Source organism: Podarcis tiliguerta (assembly GCF_965153285.1).
Source record: "Podarcis tiliguerta genome assembly, chromosome: 3".
NCBI classification, from domain to species: Eukaryota; Metazoa; Chordata; class Lepidosauria; order Squamata; family Lacertidae; genus Podarcis; species Podarcis tiliguerta.
The window spans coordinates 74666495-74683957 of NC_139536.1; the positions used below are offsets into that span (position 1 = coordinate 74666495).

At 42.1% G+C, this 17463-nt stretch overlaps 1 long non-coding RNA gene across 1 annotated transcript; it reads left to right on the forward strand.

Moving 5' to 3' along the window:
* Nucleotides 1-2490: 2490 nt before the first annotated feature.
* On the forward strand, nt 2491-11693 carry LOC310674420. Its single transcript, XR_014509582.1, has 4 exons — nt 2491-3550; nt 5176-5227; nt 10212-10274; nt 11433-11693. It is a non-coding gene; the product is annotated as an uncharacterized lncRNA (long non-coding RNA).
* The last annotated feature ends 5770 nt before the right edge of the window (nt 11694-17463 follow it).

The window sequence follows — 17463 nt, forward strand, 5'->3', positions numbered from 1 at the left end:
ACCCCCCCTTTTTAAGTAAGTGGGGTGTATCTTAATTTTTCCATGGATGTTAGTTCTGTCTCATTTCATGCTTAACTAATTTCTTTGATTACTGTTGCTCCACCTCTTTACCAGATTGCTCTTTCTTTTTAATAAATCATTTCAAAACCATGTGGTTTACTTCTGCAGTTTACTGATTGGTGCAGCTTATTTCTCACCGCATATTTTAGGTTTGCTTGGCACATTTTAGTGACATAACATTACAAACAGAGGAAGTTATAGTCAATTTCCTCCTAATGTGCAGCTGAAGACCTTTCTTGTTGCTGGTGCTCATGGCAGGTTGATTCTACACTGATCCTAATAAGCACTCTCTGAGGAATTCATTATTTTGAAACCCATGCCTAATAAGAGATGTTTTGTGCTTTTGAAGTTCAAACTAATTTCCACGAAGGCCGCCATCGCTAAGCAACAGATTCTGTTTGGTGCCTCTTGAGGGCAAAGGCTACAGTGCCTATATGATGTGAATCATAGTTAAAGAGTCCATTAAGTGGCACTAGGGCTGCTCTAGTAAGGGGGGATAAATCATCCTACAGTGCTGTAAAACCACTACAAATGATAAGCATACCAGTGAAAATGTCACTTAAAAAAATAAATAAACAATCTTATTGTTGTCTCAGAAATTGTCATTGGTTGAGTTAATGTGATGTCATGGGAATAGCCATGAATATTCTGCTAAATGGGGAAAACTAGTCAACAAATTATTACAATGAATTACTACTATCTATTGACTTTATAGCACATCTTTTCTCCCCAATGAGCCCAAGGTGGTCATCAGATACACAATTTAAAAACAAGAACAAAGCAAAAACATTATAAAACAGTTAAAACATTATAAAAACAATTACAATTTAAAACATCTGAAAGTAGTTACAGTTAGAAAACCTTTCATCCAATGGCAGCGACATCAACAAGGCCTCACCTGCCTATCATAGGGTCCCATATGGCTGGTATTGGGCAAGGCATATACCTTCAGTATACCTGAAGGAGCATCTTCACCCCCATTGAACAGTGCCTTCTGGCTGTTCCCTCAGTGTGAGAAGTGAGGTTACAGGGGACCTTCTTGGTAGTGGCACCCACCCTGTGGAATGCCCTCCCATCAGATGTCAAGGAGATACAGAACTATCTGACTTTTAGAAGACATCTGAAAGCAGCCCTGTTTAGGGAAGTTTTTAACGTTTGATGTTTATCATGTTTTTCATTTTCTGTTGGGAGCTGTCCAGAGTGGCTGGGGAAACCCAGCCAGATGGGCGGGGTAAAATTAATAATAATAATAATAATAATAATAATACTTGGGTCCCAAGCCACTGCAGTGCTTTCAGGAACTGTGTCACATGGTCCCATCAGGTTGCCCCAGTTGCCATCCTAGCAGTCCCATTCTGCACTTGCTGCAGCCTCCAGACCACTTTCAGGGGCAGCCCCATGTAGAACACATTACAGTAGTACAATCAGGAGGTCACTAGAGCATGGACAGCTGAGGCCAGGCTATCGCTGCCAGGAATGGCTACATCTGACTAACTAGCCTATGCTGGGCATAAGCACTCCTAGACAATGACAGGTTGGAATCCATAAGTTTACTACAATTAAAATAGCAACAACAACATGAAACCGCACTGTCAGGGGTTCAGGAGCAGAGGCACAGGAAAGGGAGGAAATGGAGAGCGAGGGGGAGGAGTCCGAAGGAAATGTCAGCGATGACAGCGGTCCGAGGTCTCTGAGTCTTTCCAGCGAATCGGAAGATTCACAGAAAGGGGCTCCCATGGTCAGGGCAAGGGGGGTGCCTAGGGGGACACCCCAGGAAGAAGGGGACAGAGGGGACTCAGAGAGCAGCAGTTGGAAATCAGGACCAGCGTCCACACCAGAGTGCAGTAGGGGGGAGGAGTCCCAGGCATCGGGATCAGGCGGCACGCTGCCAGCAGGAGGACAGGAGGCAGGACTGGCCACGCCTCCATCGGGGAGCGAGGAAACGGTCGAGAGGAAGGTTGAAGGCTGGGCGCGCGCGCCAAGTTCAAATGTACAGGAGGGCGGCGCAGTTGGCAGCCCGGATAGGGAGCCAGGTCCCAAAGCCCGCCGAAGAGAGAGGGAGGAGTCAGGGGGGTCAACGTCTGCGTCGGAAGAATCCAGGAAGGAAGGGACCCCGGGGGGTAGCAGGACCCAGAGGAGAAAGGAGAGACGGAAGAGGTGGAGTAAGGCTAGAATCTTAAACTGGTGTACAGGGGGCGGAGATTCAGATGGAGCTTCGCCGGTCTAAACCCTAGACGTAGAGCTGGGGCGCTCCGGCTTGAAAATGGAAACTGTACTTCAATAAAGACTTTTGTACATTACTACCGGCTAGCGTTGGTCCTCTGTGAGCTGGGACCTGGAGCCAGCTCTGACACGCACTATCAAACAAAACACAATGCAATGCAAATTTCACAAAACGACAAGTAGCCTTTGGAATCTAAGTAAGCCAAGCAGGAAGGTAAGTTGTACTTGAGCAGAAATTTCTAAATCAGAAGAACCTGGGGAGACAAGGAGGTCATGGAGCCATCGGCCCAGGTGAAAGAGAAAGGGAAAGCACTAATAAGCAGATAGCCGAGAAGAACTAACTTGATGGGAGGTGCAGTGGAAGCGACAAAGGGTTAGAGAAACTTCACATGGGATCAATGAATGAGTGTACTTGTTGAGATGAACAGAAGAGGAGTCTAATTTCCAGAATGTAATTGGCAGATTGACATTGAAACATTTACATTGTTAATTTACGATGCACAGAACCCAACACTGTGTGAGTAGAGTTCACTAGTGCAATGGGTCTTCTTGCTTTTCTCCCATCTAGTTCAGAATCCTGTTCTGGCCAGCCAGATGTCCGCGGGAAAGCAGATTTTGTGGGTACATGGGGCCTGCGGAGGGGAGGAAAGGAAGATGAATCAAAGTCATATCTATCTGCATGACAGCACAGGATACAACCCAATATCTTTATTTTTAAGATACCATAATCTTGATTGGTAAGGTAATCTTCAAGTAGATTATTAGGTCTTTTTCTGGCACAGGAAAGGTTCCCTTTCAACTCAGCAAACAACCATGGAGAAAAATGCTGCTAAAATCTGTTGACTGGATGAATGAACCTTCTGCAATCAGCCATTGCACATAAGGACACTAAATATAGTCTATGCTAAAGAACACCCTGAGTTTGAAATATTTTGAAATCTGGAGCTATTTGTACCCAGCACTGTGCTAAATAAAGTGAAAGCACTGCTGACAAATCCCAGCGAAGTATTATTTATATCTAGCTGATTCCGACAGAGTGCCAGAAAAGATGAATATCTAGGTGACCTTTTGGAAAATGTAACAAGCTGTCATCAAAACTGGCACTAATTGACAGTCTCAACAGGCGGATTTATTTGAGCTGAACACTCAGCAACCCAGCTAGCTCTAGAGCACCAGTTAAAACAAAGGTGTTGGTGTGGAGACTGCAAGGACTTTGACTGGCTTTACATCTACTGCCTCCTCCAGGTGTTCTGTGCCAGTTTTGAAAGTAAGTCAAAACTTAACATTCCCACAGAATACCTGGTTGCACTGCCAGAACTACAGGGGAAACACAATTAACTCTTCAGGAAAATGGGAACATGCTGAACTGAAAAGTTGGCTAAGCTTAAACAACTCGGATTTTAATGGATGTGAAAGCCCAGCCCTAGAAGTCATCATTTTCTGTGCCAGGTCAAACAGTGGCATGCTCTACTCTAGCAAAGGCAAGAGCCCACACTGACAAATGTTGTTTGAGAAGTCATTTACCAATTCTCTTAAGGCAAGGGGAGAATTTGCATTTGATTTTCCTGAACATATGCTTACTGATAGTCAACAAGATACTAGAGCCATGTAGTTCAGGGATGAGGAACCTGTGGTTATTTAGATGCTGTCTGGCTCCAGCTCCCTTCATCCCTTACCATTGGCCCTGATGGCTGGGACTGACGGGAACTAGAATACAACAGCATCAGAAAGACAGATGCTCTCAATTCCTGATGTACAATGATCCAGGATGCTGTCAGACGGTCTTTGCTTGTGTCTGTAGCTTAGTGCTCTGACGAGTCACAATTAGTCTATTTAACAGGCAGAAGGCTTTGTCCAGATTCATACCTCTTTTCCAGTGTTCACTACAGAGCACTCACAACCTTCTCAACTTCCCTTACCTATGCCCATGTACTTCCTTCTTGCTAATAGTTCACAACACCAGGGTTACTTGCTCCTGGGGTTTATAGCTTTTCACTTCCAGTGCTGCCAGATATGAGAATCAAAGTCCTTGATGGGAAGTAAAATACACCAAGCAAAACATACAAACTGGGGATTAGAGTCAGCATTCCCAAGGTATGTCCTGTCTTCTTTCAGCCTTTTTGGAAAAAATGTGTGCTGGGCTCTCACTACAGAAGCAGATGAAGGACATTTATCTTTCCTGGCAGCTGCTTGTGCCTATTTAATTAGGATCCCAATCAGTGCAAAGTGGGAAAAATTTGACAACCTGATTGCAGCATAATGATAGCTGACCACTTCTCCTTGCATCCAGTTGCAATAAGCATAAGAAGCTGTACAATAGCATTGTGTTATCTATATTTCATTTTCTTTAATGTATTTTGTATATTATTTATTTGATTGTAAATAAAACCTCTAAGTGGTTTACAAAAGATAGATAATTTGTATTAAAATAGTTGATAAAGGCCAAGGCTAAAACAAGTTGGGTTTATATTAAAAAATCAAAATAGAAATAAAACCAACAGTTTAAAATATGCATTAAAACATGTCAGCTTTACATGTCTGGGTAAACAAAAGCATATACCTTTACCTAAAAATAAACTAAATTCTGCTGCTCCTTTTGCCTTATTGAAACAAAGCCTTCTAATATACATGTTCAGACATGGACATTTTTAAACAAGCATTTCAGTTAGGGTCGTATTACACATAATTGCTTTAGTTTAAAACAGCTGTACTGTCTTTCCTGGTGACATTCAATATTTATGAAACTTGTATAATTTCCTATAGATTCACATCATGTAATGTAAATAATATGAGAAATAATGTAACTGAGCTTGTTGTTGTAGAAATCTTTGTGAAACTAGGTTTCTTCACAAAGATGTTTTTCACACACATAACCCAACGGCCTTATTTTAGGGTTGTTGTTTCCCCCCAGTTTTCAAGACATGCAAACTCCATTTGAACCTTGGTGAGTATGGCTAACTTTTGAATGTGAATATCTGTAATATTTTAAACCTACTTTGGAGTTAGTTGTTCTGCCACCAGCAACCATTTTGCCCTGTTTGATGGAAGTTGGAAGGAGCCTTTGCAGGTTACCTAGCAACTCTGAGATGTGCTTGCCAACCTGGAAGTAGCTGGTCGACCACAGTATATTTTCCCTGTCTTGTTAACTGATGACTGGGGAAATGACCAGGGATGAAACAAGATGCTAGTAATGGCTGTACTGGGGACCTATCAGTAGTAGAATTACCTGACCATCTGTTTACATGGTATATTTCTCCCAACAATTGCACCTGTAGCGGCGTGCCATGTATTTACTGAGCGAGCCAGCAAAAATAAAAACCTGGGAAGGAAAAGGAAAAGGGGGGGGGGGGAGTAGATTGGATAGCTGACAATTGTGTAGGCAGAAAGATTTTAAACAGATGGTAAATTAAATATGTTAATTTCTGATTTCCTGCCCCATGGTAAATATTTGAAATCATAAAGTGATATTTTTTAAAAGTTCAAATGAAAAACAAATGTGTTTGTGTCTGGCAAAAATGGTGTAATGGTTGAACTCTCAGAATCTTATTCTGGCGTCATTGAAATCCACAATGAAATTCTGACTATGGTTGGGAGGGCAGAACGGTTTTTAGCTAAGAGATTATTTGGCACACATCAACAGAATTTGCTTTTGTAATAGGAGAAGCAACTGTGAAATATATAAAAGGTTGATTGCTAAACTCAGTCAGCATCTTTTCCTTTCTGCCTTCCTGAGCTGGACTGCTGCCTTTCAGAATATAAAAGCCAAAAGTTGCATGGGCAGTGTGCCTTCCGATATGTGTATTAAACTTGCTTCAGGGCATATCTACATGGTCTGTGTAAACACTCCTGCTTGCTCTGCATCTAGTGCATTCCCACTGCTGGTTTGGGAAGCGGTATACACATGACATTAGCCACAATTCATACCTATCTTGTACCTACCCTGTTGCTTCATATGAAAGACAGCATTTTGATGTGTTTTCCCCAGACAAGCTTCAATATGAATTGATAAAATGAACCCACATTTTAAGCTGGCAACATGCACACAGCCCTAGGGTTCTTGTATGGAAACAATATCAAATACACATCCATTTCCCCCACCCCAAATCCTGCCAAGTCTTTAGACTGGTTTGATTGTCCAGCTATCTGTGCTGCAGTTGGGTTTTAAAAAGATTCTTTAGCAGTGCACAATGTTTGTTACCATGCAGTTCTTCCTATGTAAGGCATGGGAGCAAAGAACCAGAGGATAATACATAAGAGCAGCAGGCAAACGCCTTGGCTTACCAGGAATAGTCAAGCATATTACAGAGTGCTCAGGACATCAGCAGCGCATTCTGTGCAAGTCTGGCATGAAAGGTACAATAAAACATTACAGACAGACAGTTCATCCACAATTTGCTATACATGTCCCAAAGGGGCTAAATGTGACAAAGAGATTTCGTGTTTAATGATGTCCCCACCACTCCCTGTTTATGAAGTCACTGGTAGGAGAGGTCATCAAGAGGTCTGAAAAATAGTGTTATCAATATGCACATGAAACACTATTTCTTCCTGAAACAGAAGAGGTTGTATGGGTGTTGGACCATTGCTTAGTTCGATATAAGCCAATAAAGTGAAGATGAGTCCGCCTAGATGGAAAGGCTGTGCATTGGTGGTTCTTGAGCCTGGGAATTAGGTAGATGGCCTGTCTTGGATGGTGTTGCACCTCCCTTGAAATAGCAGGCTTGTAGTTTGGGAGAGCTTCTGGAGCAATCTTTGTCACTGGAAATTCAAGTGGCTTCACTGGAAAGCACTGGCTATTACTGGCTATGACTGGCTATGAGCATACTGAGGACATTTGGAGTGATCATCCAAACACGAGAGAAGGAAGAAAAAGAATGGGAAGGAAGGAACTGAAAGGGACAAATGGACCGAAGGACATGTTGAGGGCTGCAAATCCAGCAATTTCCACTGTGGAATTAGATTTTTAGAGAAAATGGTGTCGCTAATATGATGTGATGTGCCAATTTCTGGCCCAGGGAACCAGTGGCTTACCTTTGAGCATGTGTGCTTTCTCATAAAAAATACCTGTGCTTTCTCATAGTATGACATTTCAGGGGGTCAGAAACCCCATCTCATTTTAGAGCTGAAGAACCAAACCCCACTGAGTCCAGCAAAAGACAACTCTCCCTCCTTGTCTCCTTTGTGAGCTTTCCAGACCACAGTGTACCCAAAACAGCAGGTAAACAGGAGGCACTGAACAACTTAATAGGGCTAGATGACTCATGCAACTTTGCTACATCACTTGCTGCAGGAGGGAGAGGAAGCTATCAAAGAGAGAGCAGGTATTGTACAAAATGTTTGTGGTAATTGATAGCATATTGTAGCTTTGTAGGAGACATTCTTTGAACCAAGGCCTTTTAAGGGATGTTTTGCATTGTACCAACCTGCGCATGGGACTTGCAGATCAAATCCAGCACTTCATACTGAAGAAACAAAAACAGCAACAGGCTAGGATTCCTGTTTGTAACTGAAAGTCCTGAACACATTTACTTATGAAGGAAGGCCCATTGATTTCAATACAGTGATGTGCTTAGGATCATGGCCCAAGAACAGCTAACCATTTCACCAGCCAAGCTTGCCAGTGACAAACACTTCAGAATTGTTAGCTTTACAGGAATATACAGCTTCCACCTGCTGAGGAGAAAATTGTTGCTAAGACTTTAATTACATACTTAGCTTTTATTTGTACAGTTCTCCCACTCAGTTTTCAGGCATGTAAGCATCATTTTCCTTATGACATTTGGAATCTCTTGATATCTACTTAGTGGCTATATGAATATCAGACTTTCAAGATCTTAACATTTGTTAAAGTCAATTTTAAACCAGTATGAGCTTTTTTAACAACAACAACAACAACAACACCATATTACCTGTATTTGTTCTTTGATATGCTTTTGAAATCTTTGGTACCTTCTCATTATTTTGTATTGATTTATATCCTACTTTTATTGCACTGTATTTCAATGCATATTTTTTTTAAAAAAGATAAAAGATAAAGTTGCATAGAAGGCCTAATAAAACCAGGCTATACCATCTTGGACAGAGGACCGTCTTACTTATTAAACTATAATTATTAAAGTTTCATTTGCACTAAAAAAAAATTTGTTTGTAGAAATACGTTATTTGCAGAATTGACCTTGAAGACTTCATCAGACATACCACCATTGGCCAAGCCTTAAAATGACTGCTCTGGATTTCTACGTTAAAATATTTCATCCATTGAATCCCTATGATGCATTCTGGCTCATACAGCTTGGAAACAAGTAACTCATTTTGTTGCTTAGCCATTTGATCATTCCCTCTACCCTACTCACGATTAGCCCATTCAGTGACCAATGGGAGCTGTCCTCTTGCTCTCATTGTCCACTCCACTCCAGCCAAGCTAGGGAACAAAGACATTTGGTTCTGGCTCCTCAGGACCAATACACATTTCCCAGTCTCTTCCAGCTCTGGCTAGGTTATGGCATCTAGACATGATGAAGACTTAGTTATATATGACATCCATGCGGCTCTGCTTATGATTTTCCAGAAGACTTTCTCTGGTCTAGTCCCTCACACAGCTCAGCATCTTTACAAAGATTTCCCAAGGCACAGTTATGAAACCATGATGAAAGTAGAACAGCCTGATTTGTACCACGCTTCTGGTTGCTGTAGCAATCTAGGTGCAGGTTAATGCCATGATGATTCACAGAGTGACGTGCCTGAAGAGAAGAAAGCTAAGTCTAGCATCCACTGCTTGCATAGTAGTCACCAGCAAAATTGCAAGGGGAAATAGACACAGGCCACATCTGTACCAAGCCACAAATGCTAATTTATCAAGCCAGGATATCAAGCAGGTTCATGGAGTGCCTTCGCAGCCGTTTCGGTCCCCCCTTTGCGCATGTGACTGAGCAAACACTTAAGCACAGCTCCCCATTTGTGAACCCAGAAACTGCAACTAATGGCTTCCAAACATGCTAACTTTGGACCATGGAGCAATATCCTTGGTTTGTTTTGAAGCCATTAACCATAGTTTCCAGGGTTGCACATAATGGGAAACTATGGCTATGTGCTGGATTTCTAGTCCTGCTCTTTAGCCAATAAAGTTCCCAGAGCACCTTGCATGCAACTTGATATGGGTGACAGGGGCAGCTCTGTCTTAAAGTTCATGTAATATGTTGCCAGTTATAAAATGAAGCTAGGCAAAGGCTCACAGCTGTAGATTCTTATTTTCTGCATGCCTTAGGGATGTCATGAGCATTCAATCAAACATGCTTACAAAGCTGGTCAAATGCTTTCAAGGAGGATTGGTGTGACTACATCCCTGTGTGCTTGCTGAAATTCTGTGAGCCAACTCCATTGCCTCCGTCTGGCTCATAGCCAGCTGCAAGGCTCCTGAAAAAAATTACCTTGATGCTCGCGCAAAGGATGGCCACAGAAAAATGAGTGAGGGAACCACAAATGCACACAAATATGTACTTTACTGAACCCAACACTTTTTGTGTTGGTGATTTTTCTTCAGGGGCACTGATTAAACAAAAAAGTTTTCTGTACTATCTCAGAGTCAGAGAAGATGCTGCAAATGAAGAATGGGTGTTTACAATGTAGATACAGATCTGCAAAAATGTAAGATGAATGAGCTCTTCGCCCCTGTGAGTTCACCATACTGAAATGGTTATGGTGAATTCAACTATCTCATGAGCAAGCAAGCATAAAATGGTAAAGATTAAAGGATTAAAAATGCAGATAAAGTAAAATGCTAGTTATGCAATAGCACTGAGAAAGGCAGAATTGAAAAACTGGCCATTTCCAATTATTTAGCTTGAAAACTGGTTCCTAAGCAATTTAAAAGTTGTTCTTTGAAAGGAGGAGTAAATAATGTTGCTTTGATTAATTTTTTCTTTTTGCAGCAGCTTTATTCATCTGGCTATTTCTGACCTACACTGTGTGGTAGGTGTGAACAGTCCTCTGAGGTAAGCATTCTTTTACAAAATTACTTTTCTGCAGAACAATCAGCTGTCATTTTGTTCATTACGCTTTTCAAGATAGTGCTCAGGCTACATGAACAAAGCTTTTGTAGGAAGCCAGAAAGCATTCTACTAGATGTTTGGAAATAAACTCAAGAGAAGAATATGTGTAAGGATGCAAGATGTACTTTGAAGCTGTGATGTGCCTACCATGAGAGCCAGTGTGGTGTAGTGGTTAAGAGCGGTAGTCTCATAATCTGGGGAACCAGGTTCGTGTCTCCGCTCCTCCACATGCAGCTGCTGGGTGACCTTGGGCCAGTCACACTTCTTTGAAGTCTCTCATCCCCACTCACCTCACAGAGTGTTTGTTGTGGAGGAGGAAGGGAAAGGAGAATGTTAGCCGCTTTGAGACTCCTTAAAAAGGGAGTGAAAGGCGGGATATCAAATCCAAACAACAACTCCTCCTCTTCTTCTTCTTCTTCTACCATTCCAGTTTGTAAGGCGTCGTTAACAGAATTTTGGTTTGGAGCAGAGCTAGGCCTTTTTGGCCATGGGCCACAACCCAGGTGATGATATGGTTGTGCAGAGCCAAGGCAGAACCAAGTCAGTCCCATGTAACTCCTACATTATATGCATTATATGCATGTTGATAACTGCTGTGCATTCTCATATTTACATAAAATATTGGTATGTTTATGGATCCTTTGCCTCTCATATTAAATCTTTATCATGTTAGCTTTATACTTCATAAGATGATAACAAGCAAAGTGCTCCCCTGTCTTTAGAAGCTCTGGGGAAGAAGAAATTAGAAATCTTCTGAAATTCGGCCTGCTGTACAACAGTATGGCAGTCACTGCACCTGATCTTTGATCTACAGCTAGGATGGGGAAATCTGTCAATTTGGATTTCCCTTTGTTTCTCATTTTTACAAACTTTCATTCAGTTTTCATTTCCACATCAGTCCCACCCTTTTCCACAAAAGAAGTCCTCATGAAAATTCATCAATATTTTTCTGAACATTTCTCAGAAATGTTTGTATACAATTTCCCTAATATATGCATTTCTCCTCCAATACAATGCATTTTGGAATGTTATTGTCACTAATAAATGCATTTCTATGCACACTTTAATTTAGTATATGCATTTTTGTACATGTGGCTGCAGAACTACACTCCGGAACTTGAAGAAGTGGATACTGCAAAGGATGTCTCTGTTTTGACTCTTGTATTGCTTCAGAAAATGTGAATTAGGTAGGTTTGCTTTTAAATGCAAACAAAATCAAATTTCTCTCCCAGCTCTATCCACAAGCAACTTACAGTATTGAACACTGGGGCCAAACACAAGTCTGGGCTTCTGTCTGCTAAAAAAAGAAAAACCTTTCCCCTTTAGCTGACATGATGATTTTCATCATTCAAATGAATAACTTCTGTAAAAAGAGAAAATAGGATGAATGGGAGTCATTCTAGATAGTAAACTTCAGAAGTAAACATTTAACCAAATATTTTATGGCAACTGTTTTTAAAGCAAAGGATAAAATTCTGTTTGATGCCTTTTCCCCTCCTTCAGGTGAACTACATTTTATTTTATGTTTGATTCTGTATGCATTTTGGGGAGGATTGTTTATGGATCTGTTGTCAAGTACCTGGAGTGTCTCAGAAAGTTGGGATCAAATAGGCTTTTATAAACGGACAAGAATTTCCATCAATTGCAGCATAATAATAACAAGAACAAACTGGACCCCTACCCCCCACCAATAAAGACACTTCTTATGGGAACAAGGCTGTAAGCTGTCAGATGCAGCAAAGACTTTGTGCAAACTAATGTATATTTTAAATAAACAACAAAAAGTAACTCTTTAAATAAATTCCAGCCGTCTGCCTGAACCTGTGTTGATCTGACAGCAAGTTGCTGTAACTAATTTACTTTAATTAGGCAGAATAAGGACCAGCATTTACTTTGCTTTTCCAGTTGGATCACATACCATCCTGTAGTGATGGTGTTTTAAGTACTCATCAGTTGTGGGGCTACGTTGTGTGTGTGTGTGAGTGACAGAGAGAGAGTTTGGAGGGGGGGGGTGCATTCCAGTTAAATACACATGGCCTCCCAAACATTGCTTGTCTCGTCAGTTCCCTAGGAAACTAGTCATATAGATGGAAGAGATTTCATCCCCCCTCCCCCCAAAAGAGCTTTGCATTATTATAGTGCTGAATTGTCTCAGAGTCAAAGGAATGGAGACAACCTTCCCTTCCTCTGTTTGGGATCCGTGTAAACTAAACCTCCCCAGCGTGGCTAAAGAAGCGTGGCTAAAGAAGCGTGGGAGAGGCTGCGCAAGGCTAAAAAGGAAGCCAAGGCAGCGAGTGGGATGGATCGCGCTTGCTGCCTTGGCTTCTTTAGTCTTGCGCAGCCTCTCCCCCACTATGGCAATTCCCCCACCTCCCACAAAAGCCCACGAGGAGGGAGAAGGGACTGACTGGCTGCATCAGTCCCTTCTCCCTCCTGGGGAAAAGCCCGCAAGAGCCGCACAAAAAGCTCTTGGGGGCTTTTCCTGCCTGCGTCTCCCCTGCATTCACTGCATAGGATGCATAGACTTTCCCCCTTAGTTTTTAAGAGGCGTCCTATGGAGCGAAAAATACGGTAAGTTAGGCTGAGAGACGAGTGAGCTCACCCAGTGAGCTTCATAGCTGCGAGGAGAATCAAACCCTGGTCTATGAGGACTATGTTCTACCTCCCGTGCTAGAGGCAGTAGGCCTCTGAATAAGAATTGCTGGGATTTGCAAGTGTGGAGAGTGTTGTGGCACCTGGGTGCTGCTTGTGAGCTTCCCCTAGGTATCTGGCTGGCCACAGTGAAAACAGGTTTTTGGACTACTAGGCCTTTGGTCTGATCCAGCTCAAATTGGAAGTGAAAATGGGGCCGCCTCAAAATAAAGGAGCAGTTTCTAGCTTGGGATTCCACAGACATGGAAACATACATAACTCTATAACTACATAGCAAAGTGGAAGAAGTCCTAGTGGTGTGCCCTATAAGTGCTGCGACCCCCTTATACCCTCCTCCTGTGCCCTTCCCTCAAAACCCCTTAAGAGCACTGCTCTACTTTTAGGGGCTGGAGGTATCCTACAATATATTCTTGGAGGTCCAGCTTGTTTATTCTGCTTAAACAAGAACGAAAAAGGTAAAATGTTATATACATTTCTTTCATGTACTTTAAAACTATTTGTAGTCCAGGTTTGGCTGCTAAAAGCAAGGTGGATTTAGCAACTGTGCTATCGCTCTGAATTAATTAGTTTACAGGTCACATCTCAACATCTGCAACGGTGAGAATATTCACACCCACGGTGGCAACAAATAGGCCTATTAAAATTCTTTGTAAATCCCTGTTCAGCAAAAACGGAAGGTGCGACGAAACTTTCTGTACCAAAGTTACTGGTGTGATTCTGGTAATGGGAATGTCATATTCAATTTAGGAAGCATCATAAAAGAAACAGAACAAAAGTAGATATTGAAGATAGACATTAAAATTTCCAGATAGAGATTGCATAGGGTTGACAGTGGCCTAAGGGGGAAAAATGAACCTGGACCATGTCATTCTCTTGTGCCTTTAAAAGCCACTTGATCAGCAGGTGAAGCATCAAGGACCAGCATGGGGCAGCGTACTGTTAAGAGAGTCCTGGATCTCTTCCTCCCTTTCACAGTTGCAAACTGATTGGTCCTTTGCCTCTGGCTCTGGCCAATAGAAGGTGAGCAAGCAAGGAACATTGGCAGTGAGGAGGAGGAGGAGCAGCTGTCGCTTACTGCTTACTGATTGGTTCCGTCTGGCAAGCAATCAGGTGGCAGCAATGATGAGGCAGAGGAGGAGGAGCAATGAGCGGTTTGCCCAAGGGACCCCAGAATCATAGTTTGAAGTGTTTCATGGCATGGAGATAAATATGATCACCAGCTAATTCTTTGTCATTTAAGCTACTCTTAAATGCACAAGAGCAGGGTTCTGTAAAAAGAATTGGCAGCTTAACCTGGGGGGGGGGGGGGGAGAAAGGAAGTTAACTGAAAATGGAAATGTCTTTGCTTTCATGTCTTTTGCTTTCTTCTACCCTGATTTACAGTATTTGCAGTTTTCTTTCACTGATGTTTTCTGTTGCCTGGGTTTGACTCTTGTGTGCATCCCTCCAGTTCTTTTGCTAACGTCAAGGTCTCCCCACATCGTGAGTGGTGGCCATACTTACTACCGCTGCCCCCCTGGAAATGACCCCTGTCTTCACCTTACACAAGATGGTAAAGATTTATGCTGAAATGGGTATGCAGTTTAAAGCTTGGACACTCTCTCACTCAGCCCTAAATCACGCAGTCAGTTGAAGGCTAGCTGATAGGGCCAACATGATAAGATTCTATGTCATTTCATCTCGATCCAGAGATTATGAGGCCCATGACATTTGAAATGTACCCAAGAAGGTAGACTTTTGAAAACATTGTCATGACTTCCTATCAAGGACTGGGAATGGCAGTAGAGCACATTATTTTCATGTGGGGCTTGCAGTTTAGCAATGGCAGCACCAGCTGCCTTTGCACCATCAAGCAGCACTCTACTCTCTTGCCCTTAGATTTATTCTCATTTGAATGTTGATGTATGCTAAATGAATGGTTAATTGTTGATTTCTTTTAGTGTTGAGTTTTAGTGACAGTATGCTTTTTCATTCTGTGCTGTTATTGTACCAATATTAAAGACTTTTTTAAAAATGTGAACTACTTTGAGCACAGGTGCCATTGTGGAAAATATGGTGTATAAATAAATTGACCAGGACTATGATTATGACTAACAGCTGCATAAAATGTAGAAATTTAACAGGTGCAACTCCATGTTACCTGTCATTCGGCTGTCAGCAGTAAGAACACAGAGAGCCCAAGAAAAATGGCATTGTTTGAAATAAAGCAGTGCTGTAGCTCCAGAGTGCTTCTCTATTACAGTCTGGCAAACTTGCCTTTCACAACATTAAATCTAATTTTTGACCACAGGTGTTTCATGGTGGGAGCTTGTCACAGTAGTTGTTGCTGTACAATCAATATTAACACGGTTTATTGTGCCTCACAAAGTGGAATATAGACATTATTTTGCATTTAAAAGCAGTTCTCTGTCTGCCTCTCAGCATTCTAGACAGTAGATAAAAATCCATTTTGCTAATGTTTTACTCCTGGAGACAATCTATAATGTCACATAGGCAGTGTGTTGAGATGTAACATTAAGCCATAGCTTAGGGCTACTAGAAAGACCCTTGGGCTCATGAGCTTCCCTTCCCTTCTCCTCGAGTGCACTTGTGAGGACATCAGAAACATTTATTTCCCTTTTCAACTAACTGCAGTTTGCTGTTTTTCCCAAAGTGGGAGAACTTAGTTTGTCTAAACAAACTAAGATCAAATTATGATTTCTGATTTTGGCTTTGTTCAGATAAGTCATAGTTAAAACTAACCACAGTTCCTGGTTTGGATGAAATGATAAACTGTGGTTAGTTGAAAAAGGAAACATGCTCCCACTCACATGAACAGGATGAGGAGGTAGGGAGGAGTAGGCTTGTGCACATAATGCTACATTCAGGGGTAGCCCATTTGCCCTCCAGATGTTATTGAACTCCCATTTCCATCAGCCCCAGCCAACCATCATGGCCAACCATCAAGGATGATAAAAACTGTAGTTCAGAAGGGCACTCTGTTGACTACCCCTACTTTAAAATATGGTTTAGGGCAGAAGACAGCTCATGATGTACCGGTACGTCTCTGGATGATTTGCAAGAGTTTCTAGCTCACAACTGTTTAACAACAATAGCATCAAGATGATGCTTTATCCTTAAATTAGGCTGCTGAAATACAGAAAGATAACCAGGAGTGGACTCTTCGTGCAAAATGACTTTGACCTCAGTTGTAAACTGGACCACTGACACCTTTAAAAGTGTTATTTTTAACTGAAATGTCCCCACAGTCATTAAATACTATGGTTGTGTGTACCTAGAGCTCTAGGTGTCCACACCCCTTTGCTGCAGCCTTTTGAACATCCTGAATGGCTCTTTTTGAAGAACCCTCCAGAGCAGCAATCAATACCATTCAAGGAGATGCGTTTAAAAGGGGAAAAATGGATGACATAGCCCCCTGTGAACATGGAAGCTCTCCTGTTGTGCCACTTTGGGATCCTGGACTAGTCAATGAGGTGCTGTGGTCATCTCTGTAGATGATAAAAATATCTCCAAACAACCCTTCAGATAGCCCACAGATGAGCCTTGCTTTCTTTCCCTTCAAACAAGAGAGCTTAATTATCTCATTCAGCCATCCAATGTCATTAAATCATTTTACAGATGGCTAAATCAGATGGTTACATTCACTGCTTCCTACAGGGAATACAAAAATGGCAAACTGCTTGGAAAACTAAATCTTCTGAGACCTTTAGATCGTATTGTAGAAAAGGATATAAATGGAGGAAGAATCATTGAATAATACTGTATAAGGAAAGGAATAAAGAAAGAAAGAAAATCCATCACCGACGGGTACATTCTTTAACTCTATTCTCACTGATTCTGTTGTACATGAGAAGAAATATGGGGTTGTGTCCAACTAAATCTTATGCAGAGTACTCCCATTGAAATTAATAGAAATAAGTTATTCATGTCTATTAATTTCAATGTATCTGCTCTGAATAGGGGACGCAGGTGGCACTGTGGGTTAAACCACAGAGCCTAGGACTTGCCGATCAGAAGGTCGGCAGTTCGAATCCCCGTGACGGGGTGAGCTCCCGTTGCTCAGTCCCTGCTCCTGCCAACCTAGCAGTTCGAAGTGCAAGTAGATAAATAGGTACTGCTCCGGCGGGAAGGTAAACGGCGTTTCCATGCGCTGCTCTGGTTCTCCAGAAGCGGCTTTGTCCTGCTGGCCACATGACCCGGAAGCTGTACGCCGGCTCCCTCGGCCAATAAAGCGAGATGAGCGCCGCAACCCCAGAGTCAGTCACGACTGGACCTAATGGTCAGGGGTCCTTTACCTTACTCCGAATAGGGCTCATATTGAATACTATCCTAAATATATGTTTCCAGAGGTTTAAGTCCTGTAGTTTCTTCCATTTCTGCGCCGAATAAATTCTCCCAACCACGAAAGAGTTCCTTAGATTATAAAATTGCTGTATGATAACCCCACAGATTGAAATGAGCAAGTTGTAAGGACACTTGG